General features: G+C 39.1%; 1 long non-coding RNA gene and 1 pseudogene across 1 annotated transcript in view; one reads left to right on the top strand and one right to left on the bottom strand.

The window, feature by feature from the left end:
- The window catches only part of LOC122723614, a 121,635-nt pseudogene extending 100,394 nt beyond the window's left edge, over positions 1-21,241 (top strand).
- Positions 1-22,147, bottom strand: part of LOC122723620 — a 57,372-nt gene that overhangs the window by 13,185 nt on the left and 22,040 nt on the right. The window contains exon 2 of the long non-coding RNA XR_006350607.1: positions 14,468-14,477. This is a non-coding gene — a long non-coding RNA (uncharacterized LOC122723620). The remainder of the gene's footprint in view (positions 1-14,467; positions 14,478-22,147) is intronic.

Genomic DNA, 22,147 nt, shown 5'->3' with positions numbered 1-22,147 from the left:
TTATGATGCCAGCAGTCTCATTTTTGATACCAGTTATTTACCTCATTGAAGCCTTTATCTTCCTAACCGGTTTTGTGGTGTCAGCGGTCTTATTTTTGAAACCAGTCACCCACTTCATTGGGGTCTTCATCTTCTCAATCGATTTTGTGGTGCTGACAGTCTTATTTCTGAGACCAGTCACCTATCTTATTGAGGGCTTCATTTTTCCAATTAGTTTTGTGGTGCCGACAGTTTTATTTTCGAGACCGATCACCCACCTCATTAGGGTCTTCATCTCCTCAACCAGTTTTGTGGTGCCGACAGTTTTGTGGTGCCGACAGTCTTATTTCTGAGACTGGTCACTTAATTCATTGAGAGCTTTATCTTTCCAACTGATTTTATAGTGTTAACGGTCTTATTTCTGAGACCAGTCACCCACCTCATTAGATTCTTCATCTCCTCAACCAGTTTTGTGGTGCCAGTAGTCTTATTTCCTAGACCGGTCACCTACTTCATTGTAGTCTTCATCTTTCCAGTCAATTTTATAGTGCCGGTAGTCTTATTTCCTATACTAGTTACCCATCTAATTGGGGTCTTCATCTCCTCAATTGGTTTTGTGGTGCCGGCGGTTTTATTTCCAAAACTGGTCACCTACCTTATTGAGGGTTTCATCTTTCCAATCGATTTTGTGGTGCCGACAATCTTATTTTCAAGGCCGGTCACCCACCTCATTGGAGTCTTCATCTCCTCAACCGATTTTGTAATACCGACAGTCTTATTTTTTAGATCAGTCACCTACCTTATTGAGGGCTTCATCTTCCTAACTGATTTTTGGTGCCGGCAGTCTTATTTCCAAGACCGGTCACCCACCTCATTGAGATCTTCATCTCCTCAACTGGTTTTGTGGTGCCGACAGTCTTATTTCTGAGATTGGTTACCTACTTCATTGAAGGCTTCATCTTCTCAACCGATTTTATTGTGCCGGCGGTCTTATTTTCGAGACTGGTCACTCACCTCATTGGGGTCTTTATCTCCTCAACCGGCTTTGTGGTGCTGGCGGTCTTATTTCCGAAACCGATCACCTACCTCATTGAGAGTGCTGACGATCTTATTTTCGAGACTGGCCACCCACCTCATTGGGGTTTTTATCTTTTCAATCGGTTTTGTGGTACCGACGGTCTTATTTTCGAGACGGATCACCTACCTCATTGAGGGCTTCATTTTCCCAATCAGTTTTGTGACCGGAGTGTAACAACCCGGAAATCGATACCCCTCTGTAACGGCCCGAACCGCCACCGGCGCTAGGATCCAGATCAGCTTAAGGCCGCCGGGACCCGTAGCAAGCCAAACATACCTCCTATCACCTGGTCAAATCCCATACATGATCAAAACTTTAACATAAAAACTGAAACATATGCTGTACATATCGAGCTTGACCTGTATGCGACATAACTAAAAACATAAAGAAACCCCCATCAAAACTCTAGCTGGGTCAACATAACATACATCAAGCCGGGATTACATCCAAAGAACTAGAACCTAACCTGTGTATGCATCAAACCACAAACATAAGACCTCTACAAGGGTCCTCATCAAGCCATAGCGTGGTAAACGACACATGCCACCAGTTTAGTTCCAACAACTCAACATCTAAAACATAACATACATTATGTATTAAACAGGGACTAACCAAGTCTTGGGGCCAAGCACAGTTCTAATCCATAAACATAACTCCACTTCTCTTTACATTACATTCTCTTACAAAACATTATATCAATATACAATACATCATGTCCACACTACAAACTAAGCTATTACAAAGCCACAACCTTAACTCTTGAGACTTCCCAATCTTCCTCAGACCTGTAACACTGGGGTTAGGGGAGAGGGGTGAGCTAAAAAGCCCAGTGAGTAGAAACAAAGAAAACAGTTCATTAATTACATGCTTTCATGAAATGCGTCACAGCACAAATAAATCATATCACGGATTGGACCCAACCCCAAAACATGCCTAAGCTATTTGCCCGGCCCTCAAAAAGGCACCACAGGACTTCGTAATGCCTGGCCCAGCCAGGTCTTATCCATAGGGCTAGTGGGGTCGTCCTTGGTCCAATCTCCATCAACAGTAAATAATGCAATGCTTCATATTCGTGAAACTAGTGCAATCAACCTACTATAATCATCATGATGCATGAACATGCTTTAGGTATTTGATTTCTTGAAAATAAAAGATTAAGGTTAGTTCTACTCACCTCTGGCAGACGCTGGACCGACTCTGCAACTGCTAACACTGATGGCCTCCTCGATCCCTCGGGTCCGATCCTACACAGGTGGACTCGAATGAGGTGCCAACACACTATAAACAACTCATGAACAACTACCCAAAAACCCCCTAAAACATCACTTAAACATGCATAGAAAACAACCTTGAAAAGGCTGGACAGGGCACTTTCGGCGGCACCTTTGGCGGCCGAACCCTCCCTTCAGAGACGAAACTCGGGCTCTTTCGGCGGCACCTTCGGCGGCCGAAAGTCCCTCTCCAGAGACGAAAGTCGGGCACTTTCGGCGGCCGAACCTTCCTTCGGCGGCCGAAAGTCTGCTTTCAAGCCAAAACTCAACTTTCGGGGGCAAGGTTAGGCGGCCAATCCATGCATCCATAGGCAGGTTCGGCAGCCGAAAGCCCTTTTGGCGGCCGAACCTGAGTTCTTCCCAGAAGGGCAGAACTCAGCCCTCACATGCACAACAGCCTCCCAAACCTTCCAAACACCCCAAAACAAGCACCCAACTTTACCAAAACATGCATAAACCCTTAACCACGCATAAAGGAGCTTAATAACTTGATTAAACTCCAAAAACAACATCAAAAGCATACATAGATAGCTTATGACCCACATAGGCCAAAACCATCAAAACAACCCATAATCTCACTTGCTCTTTCCCAATCATGCATACACTCTCCCACATGCATAACCTAGCCTAAAAATTCAACATAGCATCATATAAACATACATGAGCATCACATAACATACATTGGGCATAAAACCCACATAAAGCCTAACATGCATATCTACCCATACTTAACCATTAAAACCTCTTAAAACTCACTTAAAACTTCATGAAATGTAAAGGAAAGCATAGATCCACGCTTACCTCTTGAAGATCGAGGGTTTGTGCGAGCTCTAACTTGGAGATGGGAGAAACCAACTCCTTGGGTCTCCAAGTTCCCAAAACTTGATCTAAGCTTGAAAACTCTTCAAAACAACCATAAAACTCATGAAAACATGAAAGAGATGAAGAAAAAACATGAAAATGGCCAAGGGAGGACAAAAACTCACCTGAGCTCGAGAATGGAGAGAAAACTCGTCCATTTCCGATCTGAGGGCTCTTTATAGGTGGTCTGCTGAACCACCTTCGGCAGCCTAACGTGCCCCCTAAACTCATGCATGTTCGGCGGCTGAACTTGACTTTCGGCGGCCGAACCTTGGTGAGTTTAAGCAACGCTTTCGGAGGCCAAAAGCGCTCCCGAAACCTTTCCATGTTCGGCGGCCGAACTTGACTTTCGGCGGCCGAACCTGACAAACGCCTCCTTGGTCTTTTCTTTTCAAAACTCAAGTCTTTTCATTTAAAAAAACATAAAATCAGTAAAACCTTTTAGAAAACACATTTTACCCCTCTAGAAGCCTCTGACATCTTCAGAATTTCTAGATTCCAACGGAGATTCCGCCGGAAGGTAGGGATTCCGATGCCGGAATCTAGCCGGGTATTACACGGAGCTTCTAGGTTTATGAGCCTTGTTCTTGCTTTTAAAATTTATCTGCAAAATAAAAGCTTGAACGGAGTATATGTAATAAGAATGCTCGTTGTTAATTTAAATAATAAGATATTTAGCTTCATATTATAGTTGTAATACCCGGCTAGAATCCGGCATCGGAATTCCTGCCCTCCGGCGGAATCTAGGGTGTTGGATCTCTCTAGAAGGGTAGAATGTGTTTTCTAAATTGTTTTCCCATGATTTCATGGTTTTAAATGGAAAAGAATTGAGTTTTGAAGAGAAAAGACCAAGGAGGCGTTTGCCAGGTTCGGCCGCCGAAAGTGAAGTTCGGCCGCCGAACATGGAAAGACTTCGGGAGCGCCTTTGGCCTCCGAAAGTCTTGTTTAAACGAGCCAAGGTTCGGCCGCCGAAAGTCAAGTTCGGCCGCCGAACATGCATGAGTTTAGGGGGCACGTTAGGCTGCCGAAGGTCTTCGACCAGACCACCTATAAAGGGCCCTCAGATCGGAAATGGGCGAGTTTTCTCCCCATTCTCGAGCTCAGGTGAGTTTATGCCTTCCTTTGGTCGTTTTCGTGTTTTCTCTACCCATCTCTCAAGTTTTTCATGATTTCTACCCTTGTGTTTGAAGATTTAAAGCTTAAAAGGAGTTTTGGGAGCTTGGAGCTTTTGGAGCTTGGATTCTCCATACCTCCGAGTTAGGGATCACACCACCCTCGATCTTCAAGAGGTTAGTGTAGATCCTTGCTTTTCCTTATGTTTAATGAAGTTTTAAGTAAGTTTTATGAAGTTTTGATGGTTGAGTATGGGTAGAAATGCATGTTTAAGGTTTATGTGGGTTTTATACCCAATGTATGTTATGTGATGTTTGTGTTGAGGAGTTTATGTTAGTTTATGCTCCTTTATGCATGTGGGAGTGAGTATGCATGTTTGGGAGAGAGTATGTGAGGATTTGGGTATATTTGAGTTTGGTTTTTTGGCTTGGCGGAATCGGACCTGTCGTCCAGAGGGGACCAGGTTCGGCCGCCGAAAGGAGTTTCGGCCGCCGAACCTGCATGGGAGGCAGTCTTTAGGCTGCCGAACGTGCCCCCGAAGGAGGGACTTTCGTTTCTGTCCAGAGGATTCGGCCGCCGAACCTGCCGCCGAACCTGCCCGAGTTTCGTCTCTGGAAGGGACTTTCGGCCGCCGAAGGTGCCGCCGAAAGTGCCCTGTCCAGCCGTTTCTTGGGTGTTTCCTATGCATGTTTTAGTGATGTTTAGAGGGGTTTTTGGGGGTATGTTTATGAGTTGTTAGAGTATGTTTGGCACCTCATTCGAGTCCACCTGTGTAGGATCGGACCCGAGAGACCGAGGAGGCCATTAGTGCTAACAGGTGCAGAGTCAGTCGGCGTCTGCCAGGATGTGAGTAGAACTAAACTTAATCTTTTATGCACAAAATCTAATGCCTAAAGCATGTTCATGCATCATGATTATATGTAGTAGGTTGATTGCACTAGTTTCACGAATATGACGCATTGCATTATTTGATGTTGATGGAGGAAGGGTGGACCGAGGCGACTTCAATAGCCCATATCTGTCACGAGTCTTGTCTTAGTCCTTTGAGAGCCGGACAAGTACATGTAGGAAAGTCCATGTGAGCTCTCTGTGGATCAGACACCATGTCATGTATGTTTCAGGCCTTTGTGAGCTCCTATGGGGGAGCCGGGCACCGACAGAGGGATTTTTGATGTCATGTCCATCCTCTGAGAGGAAAGATGCATGCAAAAAGACAGACTCTCAGAAACCAGGGTCCGTGGGGAATAAATCTTGCATAAGCCCCGAGACGGACAAGATTATGTGATTTCTCTGTGTTGTGACGCATTTCATGAAGGCATGAATAAGAAAAGAAAGAATAAGTTAAATGAATAATAATATACCTAAAAATGGAGGAATTAAAGCAAATGTTTTTAGTTTAAAATGAACTGTTTTCTCTGTTTCTACTCACTGGGCTTTTTAGCTCACCCCTTTCCCCTAACCCCAGTGTTGCAGGTTTAAGTCAGAGCTCAGAAGTCAGCAGGGTATAGATTACGAGACGTGTGTTTTATGTAATAGAGTATGTTTATGTATCAGTTTAGTAGTCTTAGAAGTGGACATGTAATATAAGTTGATGTAATGTAATGTAAGATAATGTAATGTTAAGTAAAGTTGTGTCTATGGATTAGTTGTGCTTGGCCCTATAGACTGGTTAGTCCCTGTTAATGCATGGTTATGTTTATGTTATATGTTGAGTTGTGAACCAAACTTGAGGCATGTAATGTTACCCCATTGGAGTTTGATGAGGACTCCAGTGGAGGTTTTTATGATTTTATGATGTATGTTTCATGTCAGGATACATGCACAGGTCAGGTTTGGGTTCAACAGATGTTCAGTTTTCATGTTTTTATGGTTCAGTTTTAATCATGTATGGGATTTGACCAGGTAATAGTATGTATGTTTGGCTTGCTATGGGTCCCGGCGGCCTTAAGCCGATCTGGATCCTAGCGCCGGTGGCGGTTCGGGCCGTTACGGTAGGGTATCGGTTTCCGGGTCGTTACAGAATGGTATCAGAGCTTAGGGCCTCGAGAGTACGGTGTGTTGCACATCGGAAAGAGGTTGGCTTAGAGGTCATAGTAGGGCAAGCACATTAAGAAAGATTAAGAGTAAGAGCATGTCCACTAGGATAGGATGTCGAGTCCTGTCTTGCTATGATAATGTGATATGCCATGATTTCATGCATGTGCATAAATGCTATGATGTATGACATGTTATGTATGCTATGTATGTATGATGTAGGTTCGTGTGTTTCCACATGGACCGTATGATGCTGATGTTGTTTGCATGCTTGTGTGTGTGCTTCAGAGGAGTCAGGATGTGGGGTACTCGTCGATCTGTGGAATCGACAGGAGTTCCATCTGAGAGGGAAGGTATGGACACCTTTCCCCCTACCCTGCCGAGAGCGCAGTCGTGGGGAGTCAGTAGATGGAGGACATCAAGGGACCCTAGGAGGTCTTTTGATGCAAGCAGAGAAGGTATGGATCTAAGGAGGATGTCAGCTAGTATGAGAGAGCCTGAGATGGATGTTCAGAGAAGAGATCTCAGTTTGGGAATCGGAGTGCCAGAAGAAGGTATGGGAGATTCTCAGGAGGATGCTCAGACCCAGGATTCTAGAATCTCGGGTTCAAGAAGGATTGATTCCTCCACTCTGAGTACAGCTGCCACGAGAGGTAAGAAATGGAAGAGAGGTCTCAGGAAGTCGCAGAAGAAGTTTTGGCAGAATTTGAAGGCTAGTTTGGGTTTTGGTGGCTCAAGCTCTGGCTCAGGCAGTTCAAGGTGCATGAGGTGCGGAAGACCGCACAAGGGAGTCTGCCGTTATGGGACTAATCTATGTTACAGGTGCGGACAGGAGGGGCACATAGCACGTGAGTGTCCCACTGCGCCCAGGTTGGCTCCGTCCCAGCAAGCAGCTCCAGGTAGAACAGCTCAGCCAGTAGCTCCAGCCATGTTTCAGGCTAATGGTCGAGGCAGAGGGAGAGGGGCAGCCTCTTCTTCAGCAGGTTCCCTTGGAGGAGGTCCGTCAGCTCCGGCTCGGATCTTCGTCCAGGCTCAGCAGGAGGCAGACACATCGAACACGGTGGTGTCAGGTACGCTCACTTTGATGTTCTGATGTGCATGCTTTTGTGAACCTTGGTGTTTCTCTTTCCTTAGTTACTCTAAAGAGTCGTCGAGGGGTTGGGTTGATAACTTCTAGGCTAGAGTGTTCTCTCAGGGTCAGTGGACCCAAGTGTGATCCATCTGAGGCAGAGTCAGTCTGCCAGTTCAATTCAGGTGTCAGCTAAGGGTAGAATCCATCCACCCGATTTTGAGGTCTTGGACTTGAATGTTCAGACGTCACTCTCGGAATGGATTGGGTTTCTACTTGTGGTGCTACCTTGGTCCGTAGAGACTAGGTGGCCAGGTTCAGAGGACAGGATGGGTCAGAGGTAGTCTTTTGAGGGGACAGTGTAGGTTGCCTAGAAGTTTGATGTCAGCCTGTCAGGCTCATAGGGTGCGTAGGAGGGGTTGTCAGAGGGTTCTAGTTCTTGCTGGAGAGTTAGTAGTTGGGTCGGGAACCAGCCTCAGTGATAGTAGTAGTTAGAGAGTTCTTAGATGTCTGCCTAGACGAGCTGTCAGGTTTACCATCTGTTAGGGAGGTAGAGCTTGGAATAGGAGTGGTGTCTGGACCCAGAACCATTTCCATCCTTCCCTACAGGTTGGCACCTGCAGGGTGTCGAGTTGGAGGAGCAACTGCAGGAGTTAGTAGATGAGAGTTTCATCCGACCTAGTCACTCTCCTTGGGGTGTTCTAGTGCCGGTTTTTGTGGAAAAGAAGGATGGATCCTTGCGGATCAGAAGAGAAGATCAGAGTAGCGCAGTGGAAGCAGGAGGAGGTTGAGGTATTGCTTGAGGTGTCTCCTTTGAGAAGGGTGATTCATAAGGGAGAGAATCCATTCGGATTTCCACGTTCCACTTTATGAAAGTTCGTGTCAGATCCAAGTAGGGTTCTTGAGGAACCAGAGGTGGAGGTCCCAAGGGATCTCACCTGAGTTGAGCAACTATTGTGGATCATGGACACATCAGTTAGCTAGTTTTGGAACAAGGAGATTCAGATGGAGAGGTCCTGTAGAATCACCCCAGTTTGAGGAGTGTTCTTAGGAGAACCGGGAGTTTTGACTCCGGCAATGCCGCGTCTCTTTTAGGAGAAAGTTTAGAGGTCTTGCTTGCTTGATTGCTTGCTTGATGTGTATGTACGATGATATGTTCTTATGTTATGTTTTTATGCATGGGTAGTTGAGGAACATTCGGGGACGAATGTTCTGTAAGGGGGGAAGAATGTAATACCCGGCTAGAATCCGGCATCGGAATTCCTGCCCTCCGGCGGAATCTAGGGTGTTGGATCTCTCTAGAAGGGTAGAATGTGTTTTCTAAATTGTTTTCCCATGATTTCATGGTTTTAAATGGAAAAGAATTGAGTTTTGAAGAGAAAAGACCAAGGAGGCGTTTGCCAGGTTCGGCCGCCGAAAGTGAAGTTCGGCCGCCGAACATGGAAAGACTTCGGGAGCGCCTTTGGCCTCCGAAAGTCTTGTTTAAACGAGCCAAGGTTCGGCCGCCGAAAGTCAAGTTCGGCCGCCGAACATGCATGAGTTTAGGGGGCACGTTAGGCTGCCGAAGGTCTTCGACCAGGCCACCTATAAAGGGCCCTCAGATCGGAAATGGGCGAGTTTTCTCCCCATTCTCGAGCTCAGGTGAGTTTATGCCTTCCTTTGGTCGTTTTCGTGTTTTCTCTACCCATCTCTCAAGTTTTTCATGATTTCTACCCTTGTGTTTGAAGATTTAAAGCTTAAAAGGAGTTTTGGGAGCTTGGAGCTTTTGGAGCTTGGATTCTCCATACCTCCGAGTTAGGGATCACACCACCCTCGATCTTCAAGAGGTTAGTGTAGATCCTTGCTTTTCCTTATGTTTAATGAAGTTTTAAGTAAGTTTTATGAAGTTTTGATGGTTGAGTATGGGTAGAAATGCATGTTTAAGGTTTATGTGGGTTTTATACCCAATGTATGTTATGTGATGTTTGTGTTGAGGAGTTTATGTTAGTTTATGCTCCTTTATGCATGTGGGAGTGAGTATGCATGTTTGGGAGAGAGTATGTGAGGATTTGGGTATATTTGAGTTTGGTTTTTTGGCTTGGCGGAATCGGACCTGTCGTCCAGAGGGGACCAGGTTCGGCCGCCGAAAGGAGTTTCGGCCGCCGAACCTGCATGGGAGGCAGTCTTTAGGCTGCCGAACGTGCCCCCGAAGGAGGGACTTTCGTTTCTGTCCAGAGGATTCGGCCGCCGAACCTGCCGCCGAACCTGCCCGAGTTTCGTCTCTGGAAGGGACTTTCGGCCGCTGAAGGTGCCGCCGAAAGTGCCCTGTCCAGCCGTTTCTTGGGTGTTTCCTATGCATGTTTTAGTGATGTTTAGAGGGGTTTTTGGGGGTATGTTTATGAGTTGTTAGAGTATGTTTGGCACCTCATTCGAGTCCACCTGTGTAGGATCGGACCCGAGAGACCGAGGAGGCCATTAGTGCTAACAGGTGCAGAGTCAGTCGGCGTCTGCCAGGATGTGAGTAGAACTAAACTTAATCTTTTATGCACAAAATCTAATGCCTAAAGCATGTTCATGCATCATGATTATATGTAGTAGGTTGATTGCACTAGTTTCACGAATATGACGCATTGCATTATTTGATGTTGATGGAGGAAGGGTGGACCGAGGCGACTTCAATAGCCCATATCTGTCACGAGTCTTGTCTTAGTCCTTTGAGAGCCGGACAAGTACATGTAGGAAAGTCCATGTGAGCTCTCTGTGGATCAGACACCATGTCATGTATGTTTCAGGCCTTTGTGAGCTCCTATGGGGGAGCCGGGCACCGACAGAGGGATTTTTGATGTCATGTCCATCCTCTGAGAGGAAAGATGCATGCAAAAAGACAGACTCTCAGAAACCAGGGTCCGTGGGGAATAAATCTTGCATAAGCCCCGAGACGGACAAGATTATGTGATTTCTCTGTGTTGTGACGCATTTCATGAAGGCATGAATAAGAAAAGAAAGAATAAGTTAAATGAATAATAATATACCTAAAAATGGAGGAATTAAAGCAAATGTTTTTAGTTTAAAATGAACTGTTTTCTCTGTTTCTACTCACTGGGCTTTTTAGCTCACCCCTTTCCCCTAACCCCAGTGTTGCAGGTTTAAGTCAGAGCTCAGAAGTCAGCAGGGTATAGATTACGAGACGTGTGTTTTATGTAATAGAGTATGTTTATGTATCAGTTTAGTAGTCTTAGAAGTGGACATGTAATATAAGTTGATGTAATGTAATGTAAGATAATGTAATGTTAAGTAAAGTTGTGTCTATGGATTAGTTGTGCTTGGCCCTATAGACTGGTTAGTCCCTGTTAATGCATGGTTATGTTTATGTTATATGTTGAGTTGTGAACCAAACTTGAGGCATGTAATGTTACCCCATTGGAGTTTGATGAGGACTCCAGTGGAGGTTTTTATGATTTTATGATGTATGTTTCATGTCAGGATACATGCACAGGTCAGGTTTGGGTTCAACAGATGTTCAGTTTTCATGTTTTTATGGTTCAGTTTTAATCATGTATGGGATTTGACCAGGTAATAGTATGTATGTTTGGCTTGCTACGGGTCCCGGCGGCCTTAAGCCGATCTGGATCCTAGCGCCGGTGGCGGTTCGGGCCGTTACGGTAGGGTATCGGTTTCCGGGTCGTTACAATAGTTGAATGCAAATATTAATTTTGTCCAACCATATCATCTCCTATAATTCTAAAGAATCTAATAAATAATGTTTCTATGCATAAATGATTTCACAATTTTCACTTCTCATATCAGCATGCTTAAGCAAATAATCTCTTCCTTAAGGAATTCATATTAATATTAATCACCGATAAGAGCTTTTTAAGCTGTTTCTAAAATGTTGTCATGCTCAAGCATATAATCAGAAGGATTAATGTATAAAACTAGACATGATGACAAAAATACTTTGAACTAAAGAGATAACTGTGTAGTTTGGATAACTCGTGCATGTCACTCCTCTTCCATGCCTGGCAGATCGCCCTTGTATCGCGTTTCCTTCTTACATCAGCGTCTACCTTTTTTTAACTTTCATTGTGTGGTTTTAGCTGCCGTTAGCAATTCTCAATTCTTTTCTTTCTCTCTTTTTTTTTTCGATTTTCTTTGTTGTTTGTCATAAGAGATTTGACCAGTTTTAAAAGGACGATGTCATTCTGAAAACGGATCATCACATTGAACAGATCTTTTTTATCATGGGTGGACTCAATTGATCAAGAATCACGAATCATTAGAATCTTGTTATATAACTTTATCTTATATATACTGACACTCCACAAATCATTTGAATCTTTTTATTTTTAGTAAATATGATTAAAAATTGAACTTAAAATATAAAAATATTTTTAATTAGTCCTTATAATTATTTATATTTTCAATAATAAAAAAATAAATAAAGTATGTTGCTTATCTTAGCAAAGTTGAAATTTGGAAAATTAATATTGAATGTTTTGTTCTAATTTTTATTCTCTTATACCTCATAATGTACACTTGTATGAATTTTCATGTCTTCTACATCATTCTTTTTATTTATTTATTTATTGGGATAAATTAGGAACATCGGCTAAAGCAAACAATTTTCAACATATAGGAAATTTCATTTATTTTATTTTTTAATTTTTGCAGAGGGAAAAGGAAAATATTCTATATTTTAAACGTGTTATTTTAATTTAGAAAAATTTAATTTAAAATATAAAAAAAAAACTTTTAGATTTTCAATAATTTTAAAGATTAAATTATTTAAAATCGCATTTTAAAAATAATAGTGTCTTAAAGTTTAGAGTTATAAGAGTCACGCTGCTACGATTTGAAAAACTCATTAGTATTCTATCATTGAACACTATCATTAATTTAAAAAAACTAATGTGTCTATTAAAAATTGAATTGATGTGAAGTGGTTGATAAAATAACCGAATATAATAAATTAGTTATAGATGTGTAAGAATGTGTATCTTAATTTGTGCACACATCAACTTTTATTAATTATCAAATTTCTTATGAATCTGACTGATATTGACTAATTGATAAAAAATCTTAATTTGAATCTATTGGATTATATCCGCGATCAATAATTTTTCATAAAAACTTGATTTGTTCAGTAGAGCGCGAGTCTTGATAATACAACTATTAGAGTGGTTTGGTCTTTTTTTTTTATTATGGATAAGATCTTTATAGGAGTGTATCATGTAACTCTAATTTATTGTGACAATTTATAATTTATTTTGAGTGATTATTATGTTATATTTTAAATATTTATCAATCATATGATACCATTAAATTAAATAATAATTAATTTCAATAAGAGTTCAATGGAGATCTCTAACAACTAGAAGATGAATTCAATTGAGTTAAACATCTTAAATTTTCTAATCTTTTTAATAGTTTTTGGTGCTAATATACTATATAATTAAAATTTTGATTATTCTTAAACTTTTTGTGGTAATTATGTATGGTGGAATGCATGTATAGATTGCTAATATTTTATAAATATTAAGAAATTAAAAAAAGGGAAATGGACTATAGTTTCCAAAAAGATAATGATAGAAAACAATGTGGGTCTAATGCTTTAGGAGACAAAAGATTGTTATTGATATAATATTGCTCTATTTTTTAGAGCACGAAAATAAACATCATAATGTTTATGAATATTTAAAATATTTTTCAAATTAAAAATATTAAAAATAAAAATATTCTCTCCGAGCGTTATTATTTTTTAATTAAAATTTTAACGAGCGACCACGGAAATATTTTTATTAATTAACGACTTTTTTTCTCAGATTAACAATTCATATAATGATTTTCTTATATGCTTCTACACGTTTTTATAATATATATAATAATGTAAGTTTTCCTCTGTACTCCTTTTGTAACTCGGTACTCTCGCCTTTTCTTCTTTTTTAAACCTAACTTTTTATTTTCCCTTCTCCATGAGAAACGATCTGCGTCAATTAACTATCGATAAATAAGAAAATATAGTTGTCCCTATTAATTTGACAGTCAACAGTAAGCGGCTCATCCCGTCAAAGATCGGAATAATAAAAAACAATGATCGTTTAAGATATGTTTATATATATATAAAGAATTTAAAATTGGACTCACAGATTTAATATGGTAAGTGCATTTAAGTAAATTTGATAGAACTCTCATATTCTAGTCTCTTAATTTCTAATCCCCATTCTAAAAAAAATAATTAAAATTATTTACTTATTCAAATTTTTATAATAAAGCATGTTAAATTTAATTTTAAATTAATTTTTTTTATAAATTTGACTAATATGTATTTAAGTTAATAATTTTCTCAATGATATTTTCTAAAGCATATTATAGTAGCTATCCATGATTTGTTTTTTTTATGTTGAATATTCTTCAATAGGTATGGTGTATGACTGAAATACTGCATTTCCCTTTTATGTAATAGAAATTAGAAATCGCTAATGTTTGCGAAAAACAAAGAAAAAGAGAAAAAAAAGGAGAAATAGTATCAGAGGGACTTGTTAGAAAAATAATAAACAAAAATCAACAAGTAAAGATTTACAAGTTTCACAAATAATTCATAAATCATCAAACACTTGCTGCTAAGTATATAAACATCTGTGGCAAAAAAAATTCTATAAACATCTAATCAAACAAATCCCATCAAATAAAAGAACCCAAATAGGAAGATCCCCACTTTCCTGTATTCCATTTTTTTCTAAAATAGAAAATAAGCAAAAGAAAAAACAGCTACTACTTCCATTCTAATATTATTTTATTTCTATATTTCCTATTGTGGATAGAGGGCTAAGTTGACAAACGTCGCCGCTTCACGGGATAACATAGGCCGCATTTAATCAGACCGTTTCCATTGCACGGGATAACATAGGCCGCACTTAATCAGACCGTTTACATTGCACGATGTGCAGGTCCTAAACCCATGCTTCTCAGAGTAGATCTTATGGCTGCCATTGCACTGTGCACAAAGAACATATCTCAGCCACCACTCTCATTCATCTCCTTGATCTCCTCAGCCCCACCAACATACTTCCCTCCTAAGAAAACTGCAGGTAACCTAACTTTTTTGGACGCAGTAGAGTGGCTGAGATCACCAAGTAGGGCTCACACCTCCCTAAGAGGGCCGCCGGAGCCACCTTCACCAAGGTACTTCTCCTGCTCATCTTTCAAAGATATCAATGCCATTCTCTTAGAAGAACAAAATGGATCCAAATCCCAACCCCAAACCCCAGAAGACCCTCCATTTTCCACCGCGCCTCCCCACTCCACGGCCACCACCGCAACCACTCTAAAACATTCATAATTTCACCACCTCCTAACCAGGGTGAAATTATGAATGTTTTAGAGTGGTTGCGGTGGAGTGGGGAGGCGATCCGGACACGGTGAAAAATGGAGGGTCTTCTGGGGGTTTGGGATTGGGATTTGGATCCATTTTGTTCTTCTAAGAGAATGGCATTGATATCTTTGAAAGATGAGCAGGAGAAGTGCCTTGGTGAAGGTGGCTCCGCCGGCCGTCTTAGGGAGGTGTGAGCCCTACTTGGTGATCTCAGCCACTCTAGCCACATTATATATAGAGAGAGAGAGAATGGAAGAGACAGGAGACTAGTTAGGGTTACAAAGTAGGACTGGACCGGGCCTTTGGTGCTATTAAAGAAAGGGATTCTATAACTTTAACAATGGAGTGTCTGATCAAATGCTTGATTCATCGTTGGTTTAAATCTTCGGAGGTCTTTAAAAATATTAGATATTCTCAATATTTATTCTAAATTTGAATTTAGTAAGAAGGAAAGTAATTATACATATAGTCAAATTTGCTTGGAAAGATTTGAAGTTATGGTAATTAATTATTTATGGATTTTTAATATTAATATTTGCAAAAACGATGGAGCCAATTGGGAAAAAATAGCAATGCAGCACATGGTAATATTTTTAATTCCTTGGTTTTGGGGATGTTCAAAGATGAAATATTTATTCTAAATTAGGATTTAGTAAGAAAGAAAATAATTATATATATAGTCAAGTTTACTTGGAAAGATTTGAAGTTATGGTAATTAATTATTTATGAGTTTTTAATATTAATATTTGCAAAAAATAGATGGAGCCAATCGGAAAAAAATGGCAATGCAGCACATGGTAATATTTTTAATTTCTTGATTTCGGAGATTTTCAGAGATAAATATTTATTTTAAATTAAGATTTAATATAAAAAAAATAATTATATATATAGTCGAGTTTGCTTGGAAAGATTTAAAGTTATGGTAATTAATTATTTATGGGTTTTTAATATTAATATTTACCAAAAGGGAAAATTACTTTGTAGTCCCTCAGGTTTAACGTAATTAACACTTCTGTCCCTCTATTTTGGCGACCAAACACTTAAGTCCCTCACTTTCTCTTCCGTCCAAATTCGCAGTCCTTCCGTTCAAAATAGCCGTTTGGGACACGTGAATTTACAAAATTAACCCTCTTCTTCTTCTTCTTCTTCTTCTTCTTCTTCTTCTTCTTCTTCTTCTTCTTCTTCTTCTTCTTCTTCTTCTTCTTCTTCTTCTTCTTCCTACCCAGCAACTTCTTCTTCTTCTTCTTCTTCTTCTTCTTCTTCTTTCTTCTTCTTCTTCTTCTTCTTCTTCTTCTTCTTCCTCCTACCCAGCAACTTTTTCTTCTTCTTCTTCTTCCTCCTACCCAGCAAATCTTTCTTCTTCTTCTTCTTCTTCTTCTTCTTCTTCTTCTTCCTACCCAGCACTTCTTCTTCTTCTTCTTCTTCTTCTTCTTCTTCTTCTTCTTCTTCTTTCTTCTTCTTCTTCTTCTTCTTCTTCCTCCTACCCAGCAACTTTTTCTTCTTCTTCTTCTTCCTCCTACCCAGCAAATCTTTCTTCTTCTTCTTCTTCTTCTTCTTCTTCTTCTTCTTCTTCTTCCTACCCAGCAACTTTTTCTTCTTCTTCCTACCCAGCAACTTCTTCTTCTTCTTCTTCTTCTTCTTCTTCTTCTTCTTCTTCTTCTTCTTCTGCAACGAGAGAAAGCATGAAAGAGAAAAAAAAAAAAAGGAATTTCACATTAAGAGAAGGGTATTTCTGGAAAAAATTATCACCTCTCACTTTTGACTCTTTGACCAAACGGTTTAAATGAACGGAAGGACTACGAAATTGGACGGAAGAGAAAGTGAGGGACTTAAGTGTTGGGTCGCCAAAATAGAGGGACAGAAGTGTTAATTACGTTAAACCTGAGGGACTAAAAAGTAATTTTCCCTTACCAAAAAGATGGAGCCAATTCAGAAAAAAATGGCAATGCAGTGCTTCGGCTTATTTTACTACTTTATTTATTTCACCTTCTTTCACGGGATTTGGTTTAAAGAGTGTTCCTTGCTTCTTACCTAATAACCCGGAAATCGTAGACAGATTGACGGAAGTGGATTGCTTGCAGATGATGAATTCTGGGATGAAGATGTTAAAAGAGATTCTCCCCCCTTCTTGAAGAGCGTACTACATGGTAATATTTTTAATTCCTTAATTTCGGGGAATATCTTTCCTCTTCATTAATCATCACAACATACAGGCCATTTCCCCATTTCTGACTTCTCTATCTCCATTAATGGAGAGGCCGAGTTCAGGCCCGGAATTGTCACCCTCGATGGTCACGCCGACGATTGGAATGATATTGATGGATTCGAGTTCTCTCTTCTTCCTGCTCTGGACCCCGATGACGATAAAGAGTACAAGGGTGGAAAAATGACCGTTAAGGTAGGTTTCAATTAAAAACTGTGTGAATCGTAAGTCTTTATGTGATGTCCGATATGCTTAAATCAGTTACAACTTGGAGTATTAGAGCATGATGACTTTTTGTGGATCCACTGTCAAATTTGTCTCTTACATTTTTTTCTCCTGATGAGAAACGATTGGGGTTGTTATAGGCCTTGCACGATGGTAAGGATTTGTTCTTCTTGTTGCAAGTTGATGGGGACTATGCCTACGCGAAAGGGTAAGTTTCCTTCCAAAAAGGGGAAAAAAGCAGAAAGTGAATTTATAATGTTCAGGATTTTTTGTATTTACTTCCTTTATGCGCTTGATCCATTAAACATGTCCAATATCACGTATGTAGATGGCTGTTCCAAGTCAATTGCCACCCTATCCTTCTTATAGATCAACTATAATTTGATATACATTACGACATACGTAGATTTGAGGGAAATACCTCTTATGCTTGTGTTATCACTTAAGACTGTTGCCCATTCTGCTTTGTGGTCGAAGTTTTGATTTTATCATGATAACATCAAACACTTGGCTGTACTTGGCATAACATATTTTTGGGATAATCAGGGAAATGCACGTTTAGTTATGATTAGATTGCTGGTGCTTTAACTTATCAGAGAGAAGAATTTTATTCGATTGAAACCTTTTCTTCTCTCCAGCAATAACAATAAATGCCCATCTGTGGCCCTCATGTTTCCAATCGGTGACCACGCCACCTACCACAATGTAAGTGGCTCAACTGGTTGTTGTGCTTTTGCTGTCAGTATTTGCAAATTAGTTTTCATTTTCATGGTCTTTTCGATTATGTGAAAACATTTGTGTGTTTTTAGATGGGTGGTTGTAAGGAAGGAACTAATTCTTGCACCAGTAAAACTTGCAAAGGCCACGAAGTAGACATGATGCATTTCTCAATTGGAAATGCTATTCCTGGACGGCTCTATGGTGGGAATCTGATAGACAACAGAGATGGAAATGGTGGTGACAGGTGATAAAATATTCACTTCTTGACTATTAAAAAATTGGAGCAGGATGTTTCTATTGGTGGATGCTTGTATAATCAGCTCAGTGGATATTTATGTGTTATCTTGTCATTCTCTTTTTGAACAGGTTTGGCCATTTGGTCGATCTATATGCATGGAATCCACACTGTAGATACATTGATGGAATTGGTCCTTCAGGTATCTTTTGCATTTAGTTATCCTTTTTTCTAATGGGAAATAAAACATGCTTATAAATGATGGGACTTCATATAAGAAGACAAACAAAGTGGGATAAGGCACTAAAGAAAGTGACAATATGCACCTGGCAGTTGGCATAGAAACTAGAAATCATGACGTGCTCTTAAAAAGTCAAGCTTGCCTTTTCTGATATTGTCTATTTCACACTTTTTAGATATTGGAATTCTTTATAAAGATCTTGATATATTAGTCAGTTCATCCTTAATATTAAATATTCCCAGAGGATAGCTTGAATTGTGCTTAATCCATATTTGCATGTTTTACTTTTATTTCTTGATTTTATTAATTAACTTGTCTTCCCTTTGGTTTGATATTATAGTTTGTAGCAAAGTTCTCTCATACTCACTTTTACCTTTACCCATGCCTTTTTTAAACGAATGAAAGATAAAATGCTAGTCTGAGTGTGAGCTTGAGCTCATCCTGAAAATTCAGGCTGACTGTGGGCTTCTCTTCAGTCCATCTTGGTTACAGCCTTACCTAGGAAGAATTACTAGTCTAAACTGCAGAAATATGGTGGATTCCTTTCTAAAGTGGGCAAAATAACTGGAATTTTTTCATGCTAAGGAATCTAAAGTTTATCTGACCAAAGAAGAAATGAGATCTTTAAATTATAATTTTTCCATTTTTCTTTCTTAAAGCTCTATCAATGAAGCTTCAGAATTGTTTAGGTGTCTTTAAAGTCTAAAGTCAAAAGTAAGCATGTTCTTTTCTATGTGAAGGGAACCTCGGCTCATTGTTAAGCTTGCCTTTTTATCACTAGATATGAAAAGCACCTATCCCGGGAAGAAAATAAAGAACCAAAAGGGAAAAAAAAAGTAATTTTTTTTTTTGGGGTGGTTCTCCTTTGACCTTGACAGGATCTGGAGGAGCTTTGCACACTAGGAGCACTATTGTTAAAAAAAAAAACAAAATCCTTTTGTGCATGAAATTTACTTATTTCTTAGGATTGAGCTTATTATAAAATGACTTCTACTTTCCTTGTAATCACATCAAGTTAATTTCTTTTACTTCTTCCTCTCCTCATTTATGCCTCTAGTTATTTTTAGTAAATCTCTATTATAATAAGTAAATGATCATCAAACTATTAAAGGTTGATAATTTTCCATGTCAGGAAATGATTCTAGTGCACAGAATAATTGGAAGGGGGCATGGTGGCACACTATCTTTACTGATCACTCAGGTAACTCTCTCTGTCTCTCTCTCTCTCTCAATCTATTTGTCTGTTTGTCTGTCCATTTAATCTATCTATTTATTGGCTATTTCTCAGGGAACTTAGAAATTATATTCATTGAACAATTTGGAATTTTATATTTTATTATTTAGGGATTTATTGTTTTATTTAGAATTGATTTAGATTTTTTAATCCCAATTAGATCAAACAAACTCTATACATAAATATAGGTTTTATAGTATTTGTTAGTTTTATTACCATAATTACTATTGATAATTAGGTAAAGTTTGTTTGAGAATTTAGTTTCTCTTAGGCCTCTTCTCTTTCTGTTCTATAACAATTTGGTATTAAAGCATTGAACCCACCCTTCTACTGTAGCTTGGTCACAATGGCAACTGTAAACAAATTTTGTTGTACCATTGAGAAGAATGACCTGCATGAAAGAGCCAATAGAAAGCACAATAACTCTGTGTCCAAACTCCAAAGTGCAGTGTTTGGAAATTGATTCTATAAAGCAAACAAACATATGGATTTACTTACAAATATTGACTTTGAGACATTGAACTTCTACTTTGGTTTCTGTATCATATCATTTATGCTCAGTCTGTTTTTATATTTTTTACTTGTGCTTTCAAGTGAACTATTGTCTACCTTTATTCACATTCTTTTTCTTTCTTTTTTTTTTTTTTTTTAAATAAAATTTGCATCTTTCTTCTAAATGACTTGACCTTTTAATATTTAACTAACAGGTTTTGTAGAGGAAGACAGTCCTTATGGTTCTGATGGTCAAAAAGGCACTTATTTATTTGAATTCTCTAGGCCTTTAAGAACCATGGATCGTCTCCAGCAGGTTAGTAACTCTATTACGATTTTATCTGACAAATATGTAGTGGTATTATCTTTTAGAATTGCTTGCACCGACTATTGCTCATTGTGTTGCTCAAGGAAAGTGGGTTATAACCTTGAACTATAACCAGCAGAAGCCAGCAGATCATGTTGATTCCTATTTATTATTGCACGATGTTTTATTTATGAGATGCTCAGAGGATCTCTAAAATTTGGTTGCTACACCTTGCTGCAATCATGATTGAACTTTCTTGCTCCATGTTGCGTTAGTCATTTGCTGGGCTACTACTCTAACTGAAGTGCATATATTGTCAAGACATATGTTGTGCGATAACTTTATAGTTAGAAGTATTACCTTGCAGCAGTAATAGAGCTTGAATGACTTGTTTTGTCAAAATTTCTGCAGGATGCTCAATTTACAATTAGTGGATCTAGCAAGATGGCTGTTGCATTCTGGTATCCTGTTGATGGGAATCCATGGCATGGATCTGGTCATTTTTCTATCAACTGTGATTGGATACCCTTAGATATCTCTCCTGGCAGTTCAATGCTACCACCAGGCGGCTCAGGAGATGTGGGCGGTGCCATAGCCCTTCTATTTTCAGTAGTGTCTTTATGCATCTCTGTTTTTGTGGGATATAGAGTCGCTAGACCTAAGGGTATCCCTTTTACACCCGTTGGGACAACCATGGAGAACCTTTAGAAGAGCAGTATGGGTGTGAAACTGTACTACAAGGTGAGAGTTGTACTTCTCAGTTTTGTACTTTGGTCACTACCACATCACTACATTTTATATTGCAAGTTAATTGTTAGTTTATTCACACATACTTTTGTAATTAAGTTTTATCACTTTGTCATTCATGGTTGATGGCTTGATGCTGCATGTGCATTGCTTAAAGAGCATTTGTGACATACCAGTCCATTTTCTTTATGAAGAGTCGGACGATGAGTAAATGAATAATGCCAATAGATTGTCCCAAAATGTGGCGTAATAATAGACTCCTTCCTGTTGAGGAATGAATTGAACACCATCCCAATTCCCAACCCAATAAGTGAAGTCAGACTATAAGCTACCACTTTCAAATGGGTATTGTAAAATATCACCGTGTTTACGGTTTGGAGAAAATGTACAAGGGAATGTTCAACAGGAGAATTATTCTCGAAATTTTACCCTGAAACTGTAGCTATCCTAGGTGTTTTTTATATTTTTTTGATAAAAAAAAGAATTAAGTCGGAATAGAGTACACGGTGTAATTTTTACTATAAGGCAAATTTTACTATAAGGTAAATTCAAATGTTCTGAAACAATCTGGCTAGATCAGGACGTGTAAACCTCTGATTCGGACTCCATTAATTATCATAAATTAGGGTTTATTATTTCGTTTTGGACTAGCAGCATGTGTGACCGAAAAGAGTATCACCTAACATTAATTCAATCATTTTCCGAGAAGAGTATCACCTAGTATTAACTCAATTATTTTTTATTGAGGCCTCTTATAATATAACTTCCGATCTCATTTTGCATTTTGTATAAGAAGTTTTACAGACTACCAACCGAAAAGAGTTTCACCTGATATTAACTCAATTATTTTTATTTAGGTAATTTTCGATTTCATTTTGTATTTTGTATAAAAAATTTAAAAAAAAAAAGAATTAAGTCGGAATAGAGTACATAGTGTAATTTTGACTACAAGGCAAATTCAAATGTTTTGGAATAATCTGACTAGAT

The sequence above is a fragment of the Manihot esculenta genome, chromosome 5 (assembly GCF_001659605.2).
Source record: "Manihot esculenta cultivar AM560-2 chromosome 5, M.esculenta_v8, whole genome shotgun sequence".
Lineage (NCBI taxonomy): Eukaryota > Viridiplantae > Streptophyta > Magnoliopsida > Malpighiales > Euphorbiaceae > Manihot > Manihot esculenta.
The sequence above is the reverse complement of the archived record's forward strand: the minus strand, read 5'-3'. Positions and strand labels throughout refer to the sequence as shown.